General features: G+C 50.5%; 1 protein-coding gene across 2 annotated transcripts in view; it reads left to right on the top strand.

Annotated features, from left to right (window-relative positions):
* The window catches only part of P2RY8 (P2Y receptor family member 8), a 36,346-nt gene that overhangs the window by 18,792 nt on the left and 8,371 nt on the right, over positions 1–9,183 (top strand). The window contains exon 1 of one of the 2 annotated variants that reach the window (XM_035029644.1): positions 783–965. The exons of the other annotated variant lie outside the window; for it this stretch is intronic. The gene's annotated coding sequence lies outside the window, so the exon portion shown is untranslated. Of the gene's footprint in view, positions 1–782; positions 966–9,183 lie in introns of those variants that run through there. 2 annotated transcript variants of the gene reach the window in all.

The raw sequence follows: 9,183 nt of genomic DNA, 5'->3' as shown, positions 1-9,183 counted from the left end.
AGTCTGAGATCCAGGAGGGGCTGGAGGCTGGGAGTCTGAGATCCAGAGCGGCCGAGGCTGGGAGTCTGAGACCCAGGTGGGCTTGAGGCTTGTTCCTCCTGAGGCCTCTCTCCTGGTAGTGTAGACCCCATGTCCTCCCTGTGTCCTCACATGGTCGTCCCTTTCTGCGTGTCTGTATCCTCATCTCTTCTTATAAGGACCCCAGTCCTATGGGATCAGGATGCACCCTTCTGACCTCATTTTGATTTAATTAGCTCCGTAAAGACCCTGTGTGCAAATACACCCACATTCTGAGGTCCTGGGGGTACAGGGTTCCAGCGTGTGAGTTTGGGGCGGGGGACACAATTCAGCCCATGATAGGAAAAAGACCTCAGAAAATATACAACCATCCAGGTGCTTACTTGGGAATAACAAGCAGTCAGAGTAAGCTTTTCAATCATTAATACTGAGATCTGTTTACAAAGTAAAATAAAATAATATGAAATGTATCCAAAGAAAGCCACAGTCGAATGTACACCCTGTTCTCACCATCAACTTACCCTCCCCAAGTGGCGCCCTGAATATATTCAGGTGAAACCTTTCTTTTTTTAATAAAATTTTTTTAAATGTATTAAAAAAATCTGTGAAATCCCCTGCAGTGACCGACTGCGCCCCGCCCCGCCCCACCCCCCCACCTCCCCGGGAGCCCGCTGTGCAAAAGAGGAACCTTTTCCATGCCCCGGGGCTCCGCCTTTCATAACCTTTGTGCATTTAATTAAATCTGCCGATGACAGGTTGCCGTTACCAGCCACCGGCTGGGTCCTCTGGGGTGGGGGGTTGGGGACCGTGTCGAGTTTGCTGGGTAGGGGACGGACCACCGCGGGGTCCCTTCTCTAAAGGGAGACTACCTGTGCATCAGCATAAGGGTTCTCACCACACACGGCTCAGACCAGCTCCACGGGGTCAGCTCGCCCAGGACCGTCGCCGTAAGTCACCGGGACCAAACGGCGGGGGGGTGGGGGCACGTATGCAAGACAGAGTCCTGCAGAGGTCCGCCCGCTCCTGGGGAGGCAGGGCAGACCCCAGGAGAGGGGATGCACCTCTCCACCTTACAGATGCTGCTTGATTGCGGGGTAGGTGGGCAGCTTGGCCTTTGGGATGTGCTGTTACAATCCCTGGTCGCCCCAGTGTCCGACCGAGCGTTTATGGGGCGCACAGGGAGAGCCCAGAGCCTGCCCGGCCGGGCCTCATTGCTCCAAGGAAACCCCCATCCTTGCACATCTCAGGATATGGGAACCAGGAAATAGCTCAGCGTCTCGTGGGTTTTCACACAGATCCTCAGCCTCACGCCCAGCGCCCCTCTGCCCAGTCGCTGTGACTGCCCCGTCTCCAAAGATGCACTCTCGCCTTCTTCAATGTGGGTTTTCCCAGAGTTCTCTGAACACCTGCCTTTCCCGCTTTCTTTTTCTTTTCTCTCTTTTCTTTTCTTTTTTCTGTCTGGGTTTAATGGGGTGGAGGCATGTTGTTTTCGGTTTTTATGCACTGTACTTAGCATGGACAGAGCGCTGATGGCCACGCCGGCTCCTTTCCCCGGAGTTTTGTGCAGGGAGTTTCTGACCCCTGTTGTCCCGATGGGGAAACTGAGGCCCTCACGGAAGGGACTGGCCCAAGACCCATACCCAGAAAGGGGCACAGCAGAAGGCTGGGTGCCTCACACATCTGGGGCTACCGTGGAATGATGGTGTGTTGGCTGAGGCGGGAGGCGTGGGCTCCACGGGCTCCCTGGCTGGAATCAGCCCCCTCTGGAATTCTGTCCCCCAACGAGGGGCACGCCGGCTCCTGACGGATGAGGCACAACTCTTGGGGTGGCAAACAATAGAGACTTGATTCATGCTCTCTTAGGTCAAGCTGGAAATTGTCTAATTGGGTAGTTAGGCATTTTATGTCAGCTTCAGGCATAGCTGGATCCAGGAGTGTAAATGGTTGTCAGCTCCTGATCTCTCTCTCTCTCTCTCGTCCCCTATTTCAGCTCTGCCTCTTCCACCTCCCTTCACTATAGGGTTTAGGGTCTCTGGAGGAAGTCCGCTTGCCCTGTGTGCAAGGAAAGAGGTTCCCTAGCAGGCTGGACCCCCTCTTTGGAGAGCAGAACTCAAAGGGACCAGTGCCTCTTGAGGGTTGTGATGGATCGTGTCAGGGTCAGAGGAGGGTAAGTCCCAGAAAAGTCCCTATGAGTGCAGGGATGGGGCTCTGTGATGGGACACACTTGGATCACATCTCAGTCACATGTGATTGACAGTCCTGTGTGATGGACCACGAAGCTCAGAGAGGGATGGGGAAGAAGGGGGCTAGACTCCAGGCTCCGCCGCGGCGGGGGGCGGCGGGGGGAGCTGGACTCCAGGCTTCGCCGTGGTGGGGGGGCGGCGGGGGGAGCTGGACTGCAGGCCCCGCCGCAGCAGGGACGCAGCAGGCAGAGTCCGAGGAGCTGGGGCAGGGGGCCAAGGGTGCAGGAGGGGCGCTGGGCGAAGATGCACAGCGGCCCCTTTCTTCCGTTCATGCGTGCACGGGCTCACGCGGCGTTTGTGGAGCGCTTCCTGTGTCCTTCATCCCTTCTCTCACTCGTACGCTCACCCGTGCGTCCCTCGGTGCACATGGACTGGGAGCCTCCCGTGTGCTGTTCACCCCCTCCGTGTGCATTTAGCGAGGGCGCCCGCGTGTCCGGGCCTAAACTCAGGACAGAGCTGTGTGTCTCCCAGGCGTCGCCTGGAGGAGAGGATCCTCACCTCCCCGAGCCAGCAGTCAGGGTACCGTGCCCAGCGGATGCACACGGGTGCTCAGACAGGACTGGCTGCTCGCTGGCCGGGGGACAGAAGGGCAGTGTGGCCGGAATCCCCCAGACCTGCGCCACTGCGAGGGGTGAGGGGTGCGTTGGCACAGAGTAGGAACACGGTGGGGGGACTCAGGGAGCAGGTGGGCTGGCCAAGGGGCTCCTGGGGGGACTCCCCAGACACGGGACGCTGCCGACACCCTCTGCGTCTTCTGTCCTGTGTTCTGAGCTGTGTCCACGCCCCAGGCTTACACCTGCCAAGAGCAGGTGCGAACTCACCTGGTGGCGGATCACGGCCAATGGTCTCACGTGAGGACATGTCCCCGCGTGATGGAAACCCAGGGCTGGTCACAGGCGGGTGGGTGCAGGCCACGGTCTTGGGCCGGCCCCCTTCTCCTCAGCACACAACGTGGCCCCAGAAATGCCCGCCGGGAAAGCAGACGCTGGGGCAGGACAGCTAGACTCAGGGCACGAGCAGGGCTCAGACAGGACAGCCAGCGCCGCTCACACATCATTGCGCCCGGACACGTCGAAGTTTCTACCCGCGGTCAGAAAACGTGCGCCTGGGTCCTCACTATACCTCTCGCCGGCTGCTCAGCTTCCTGAAGGCCTCCGTGCCTCGGTTTGCCCACTTGCGAGGCGTGTGTTTCGAGGACAGCTCGGGGAGAACAGGTTGCAAACACTGAATGTGGGGCACGCCCAGGAGCACCGCAGACGTGGTCTGAGGGCTCACGGACGCTCAGCCCGAGCCTTCCCGCCACCCCCGGGACGCGAGCCAGGAAGAAACTGTCTGCAGCCTTGGGACAGAAGGGGATGAAAACAACAGGAGCCCCTGGGAGCCCTGAACCCACAAACCCTGGCTTCCTGAGGGGAAAGTGTTATGTCACGAGTGAAGGCAGATATTGTCACCCCTTCCTCTTTACTCTGGCCCCGCCATGGGTTCAATTGGCCATGGGAACCACAGGCCAGGAGACGTGGGTGTCCAGCTCCAGACACCCCAGCCGGGCCCGCAGGGGTGGGGACGCTGGAGACAAAGGGAGGGAAGTCTCAGAAGCTGGGGTGAGCAGGGAGCCAGGAGGACACGGGGGCGTGCGAGCCCGCTAGAACACGGGGAAGTTCAACAAAAATGTCTTCAGGCTTTTTCCCCGCCGCGATCCCCGAGGCCCTTTGTTTTTACGGAGTTAGAATTCACACAGCACACGATCAACCCTTTAAAAGTAAACAATTCAGGGGGCATTTAGTACATTCACAACGTCGTGCAACCACCACCTCTATCTAGTTTGGGAAGATTCTCGTCGCCCCACAAGGAGACCCCGTCTCCCCAATGCAGTCCCCTCCCCATCTTTCTCTGCAGCCCCAGGTGACCACCAATCTGCTTTCTCTCTGTGGGTTTCCCCTTCTGGACATTTCACCTAAATAGCATCACACAGAATGTGGCCTTTAATGTCTGCCTCCCTCCCTGAGTGTTGTGTATTCAAGGTCCGATTATGTCGTAGCAGGTGTCAGAATTTCACTCATTTTTCATGGTTGAGTAATATTCCTTTGTATGCATGGACCATCTTCTGCTTATGCATCCATCCGTTGATAGAAATGTGGGTTGTTTCTACCTTTTGGCTGCTTTGAATAGTGCTGTTATGCACATGCATGTACATGCTTGTGCGTGGACATATATCTTCATTTCTCTTGGGGTTTATGCAGGAGCAAAACTGCTAAGTGATAGATGGATACATACATACATAGAATGGATGATGAATGATGCATAGATGGAGATGATAGATAGATACATAGATACACAGATACATAGATTGAGTGGATGGATGGATGGATGAATGGGTAGAGATGATAGATGATAGATGATAGATAGATAGATAGATAGATAGATAGATAGATAGATAGATAGATAGATAAACAGATACACATAGATGGACAGATGGATAGATAAATGGATGGATGGATGGATGGATGGATGGATGGATGGATGGATGGATGGAGATGATAGATACATAGATACACAGATACATAGATTGGGTGGGTGGATGGATAGAATGATATAGATAGATAGATAGATAGATAGATAGATAGATAGATAGATAGATAGATAGGTAGGTGATAGATAACAGATATAGATGGATAGGTGCATGGACAGTCTAGATAGGTGGGTGGGAACATTCACATGGAATATTTTGCCCTCCATTGCCTCATTTCAATGCACAGTTCACCATCCTACTTGAGGAAGAACTCACTTTTCATTGAACCCTCCTTCGGAAAGAACCAGCCCTGCTGACACCTTGATTTGGGACTTTTGGCCTCCAGAGCTGGGACAGAAAGTTTCCATTGTTTTAAGTCCCCAACTTGTGGTCACGTGTTGCCATAGCCACAGGAAAGCAATACTGTCCCATCTTCCATGGTGGAAACTGGGCTCACAGAGGGAGGTCCCTGCCCGAGGCCATCCAGCTCCCACTGAAAGAGCTGGGACTTGAACCCAGGTCTTGCTAACCAACCCCCCTACCCAAGGCTAGGCTGCTCATCACCAGGCCATCAAGCCTCCATGGACACACTGCAGGGCACGGAAAAAAATGTAAATGTGTCCATTTAGGGGATTTCCCCCTCCCCCACCCCCAAGTCACCACAGTCTTCCTTCCATTCATTTTAAGACACTGCTTCTTTGATGAAACAATAAAGTAAACATCTAATTTCATATAAATTTTAACTGTGGATGGGGGGCTTGGAGCAGATGAGTTTTAGTTAACAAGCAAGGTCTTTCTTAAGCAGAATGATGAATTATACGTTGAAACGAGGCAAGCAAGGGGAAATATTTGAAGCAAATGTGCTTCACCTTCTCATCCATTTATCTAGACAATCCATCCACCTAACCATTTATGTCTATCTGTCTATCATCTACGTATCAAGCTACACCCAAGGTCCATCAATCATCTATCTATCCATCCATCCATCTACCCTCTGTACATGTATATCTGTCTGTCTATCCATCCACCCATCATCCATCATCCATCCATCCATTATCCATCCATCTGTCCATCTATATCTATCTGTTAACTATCCATCTATCTATCCATCCATTTATCTCTCTATCTGCCCATCTGTATCTGTCATCTATTTATCTATCTATACCTATCATCTATCTTATATCTGTCTAACTATCCACCCATTTATCATCTATCTACCCATCCATTTATCTATCCATCTGCCCATCTATATCTGTTATCTACCTATCCATCCATCCACCCATCTGCATGCCCATCCATCCATCCACCTCATCATATCTATCTCCCTATCTATTTATCTATTATGTATCTACCTACCATCTATATATCTATCATCTATTTATCCATCTACTTATCAATCTTCTACCTATGCATCCATCCAACTAACTGTATGTATCATCTATCTATTTACTTGTCTAAACCTATGTTTCATCAGTCATCTACCTGTCTCTATTGTCTATGTATTGATCTGCACACATATATGATGCCCCTTTTAAAAAGACCCTTCTCTAGAACCCAAGCACTTCCTGACATCACCTGTAGATGCACGTCTGTCTGTCTTCATCAGCATGTTGGGGGAACTCTTTGCATCAACAAGAGAGAGGTTTAAACACTATCTGGAAAACAGGAAAATGGGTTTGCCCAGGGCGTTTCACACTGAACAGCTCCCGTCCCCGGGGGGTTGGAATCAAGAGGACAAGGGAAGGGGCCCATCCTCAGGTTCAAGCAGGTGCGAGACAATCGGGATGCCTTGGCCTCTCCTCAAACGTTCCTTTGGGCTGTTTTCTCTTTGGTAGAAACTGGATGAGGACAATGAACCCAGCTGTAGTTAAACTATTACATGGCACGTCGATATATTAACCTAGAGAAGAGATTCGAATTGCTATCTTTGAAAAGAGGCCAGCTGTAGTACGTTGACTGTGGACCTACCCGCCCCTCTCTCCATCGACTCCTTCTGCAGATCTCGCCAACGTATTCACGCGGTTGCCCTTCTGTTTCCTTCGTGGTGGAGGTGCCTGAAATTCCTGTTATGTGTTGCTTGCAAACTGCTATTTCCCAGCAGGTCCCCAACCCCCAGGCCGGCTGGGTTTTCTTTCACAGAATGGCTGTTCACGTTAATTAATGCCGGCACGCGGTGGCTTCCTGCCTTACAGACAGAAGCTGCTTTGACAGGTGCCCCTCAGAACTGCTGAGGAACATGTGCGTAGGGGGTGCAGCTTGAAAATGGAAAAAAAAAAAAAACCCCAACAATGTAATGCAAACAGAAAGCAAGGGGCTTGTTGCACTTCAGAGAATCTGGTCTCTGGTTGGTGAGGTAGCCCTTTGGTTGTGACCCACTCCAGGAAAAAGACGCAGAAGGCAAGGAACCGCGATCGTGGCTGCTGTCTTACAGGAGTCGGAGATTAAAATCTGCACACTCCACACACGTTTAGACAGACAACTGGCATGCAAATCATCCGTCATTTACAGTGCACTCGGGTTGTGCAATGCAGAGGGAAATAGGAGAACAGAGAGCGGTAAGACCATCACGTGCGCCTGTGTGCATAGAGGGAAGGATTCTTGCACTGTGATCTGAGCAGAGGGACGGGCCCTCCGTCCCCCACCCCCAGCCTCGTCCACCAGCTGTCCCCATGACTACTGCTCTGCCACCTCTTTGAAGTGCAGAGTGTTCAATCAGAGGTGACACAGCGGTAATGGATGACTCGGGTCTACAACGGTCAAGGACCTTGAGGCATGGAGGCATTGGTGATATCCTGTCATACTTAAAGAAGATGCCGTGACAGGCTGCAAGGTGACCAGGAGGACACCGGTGATGCAAAGGCCCCCTTTGGACGGCCCCTCGTGGACGGAGAACCGTTCCGCATCCTTACCAGCATTGGTTGTTGGCGGTGTTTTTAGACCCCAGTCATACCGATACCCGTCTCATCGTGGTATCTCATTGTGGCACTAACGTGCATTTCCCTGATGACACACCACGGGTGGTACCTTTCAACAGGCTTCTGTGCCATCCGTTATGTCTTCTTTGGTGAGCTGTCAGTTCAGATCTTTTGACTTGAATCAATAATCAGATGGGGCTGTTTGTTCTCTTATGGTTGAGTTTTAACAGTTCTTTGTATATTTCAGATACACATATTTTAGATGTGTGTCTGGCAGATATCTTCTCTCCGTCTCTGGCTTGTATTCACGTGCTCTGGACATTGTCTTTTCCAGAGCAGAAGTTTTTAATTTTGATGAAATCCGGCTTATCCATTATTTTTTTTTCATGCATCGTGCCTTTGGCGTGCTGTCTAAAAAGTTATCACCATGCCCAAGATTATCTAGATTTTGTTCTATGTTAATCTGGAGAAGTTTTATACTTTTGCATTTTTACACTTGGGTCTGTGACCCATTTTGAGTTCATTTTCTGTGAAGGATATAAGGTTTCTGTCTAGATGCTTGGTTTTTGGGGGGCGGTTTTTTTGGTTTTGGGGTTTTGTTTGTGCATGTCCAGTTGTTCCATCAGTATGTTGAAGAAGCTGTCTTTGCTCCAGTATATCAACCTTGCTTTTTTTGTCAAAGATCAGTTGACTATATTTATGGGGCTGTTTCTGGGCTCTCATTCCATTTCATCGGTCTATTTGTCCATTGTTCTGCCAATACCACGCTATCTTCATTGCTGTAGCTTTATAGTAAGTCACAAAGTCGAATAGTGTTAGTTAGTCCTCCAACTTTGTTATTCTCCTTCAGTATTGCGTTGGTTATTCTAAGTCTTTTGCCTCTCCAGGTAAACTCTAGGATCAATTTGTCAATATCCACATCTCGTAAGGAGGTGTTGGGATTGGAGGTATCTCTCCTCTATCCCACACAAGCCATGGCAGGTTAAGGCGAGGGCTTACAACCTCAGCTGGGGGAACAGTGAAGCTCAGATGGGTGAGTGAGCTCAGGGATCTCTCAGGTACCATTAGTTTCCAAGAACTTCTGATCTTATGTTGTGTTTTCTTAGATCCAATCATTCATACATTTACTCAGCAGACACTAGGCCTGGGTTAAGAGCAGGCGTGATGACATGATTGCCATGACAATTACAAGACAGCTTGGGCAACAGCCTGAGGATGACAATTGGAAACTAAAAAGCTGTGGAAGCACTCAGAAAAGAGGGAGGAGAATAGTTTATAGTTACAGAATGGAAAAGATATAAGACATAATACAGAAGACATCATGGGAAAGATCCTGTGACATAAAGATATAAAATGTTAATGCAACATGAAACACTGCCAACAAAATTAAAAGATGGGTGGGTGGATGAATGTATGAATAGGTGAATGGATCGATCGATAGATGATAGATCGATGATAGATAGATAGATAGATAGATAGATAGATAGATAGATAGATA

Source organism: Mirounga leonina, unplaced genomic scaffold, assembly GCF_011800145.1.
Source record: "Mirounga leonina isolate KUSES-001 unplaced genomic scaffold, KU_Mleo_1.0 Mir_268, whole genome shotgun sequence".
Taxonomy (NCBI): domain Eukaryota; kingdom Metazoa; phylum Chordata; class Mammalia; order Carnivora; family Phocidae; genus Mirounga; species Mirounga leonina.
Note: the sequence above shows the minus strand (reverse complement) of the source record. Positions and strands in the feature narration are given on the sequence as shown.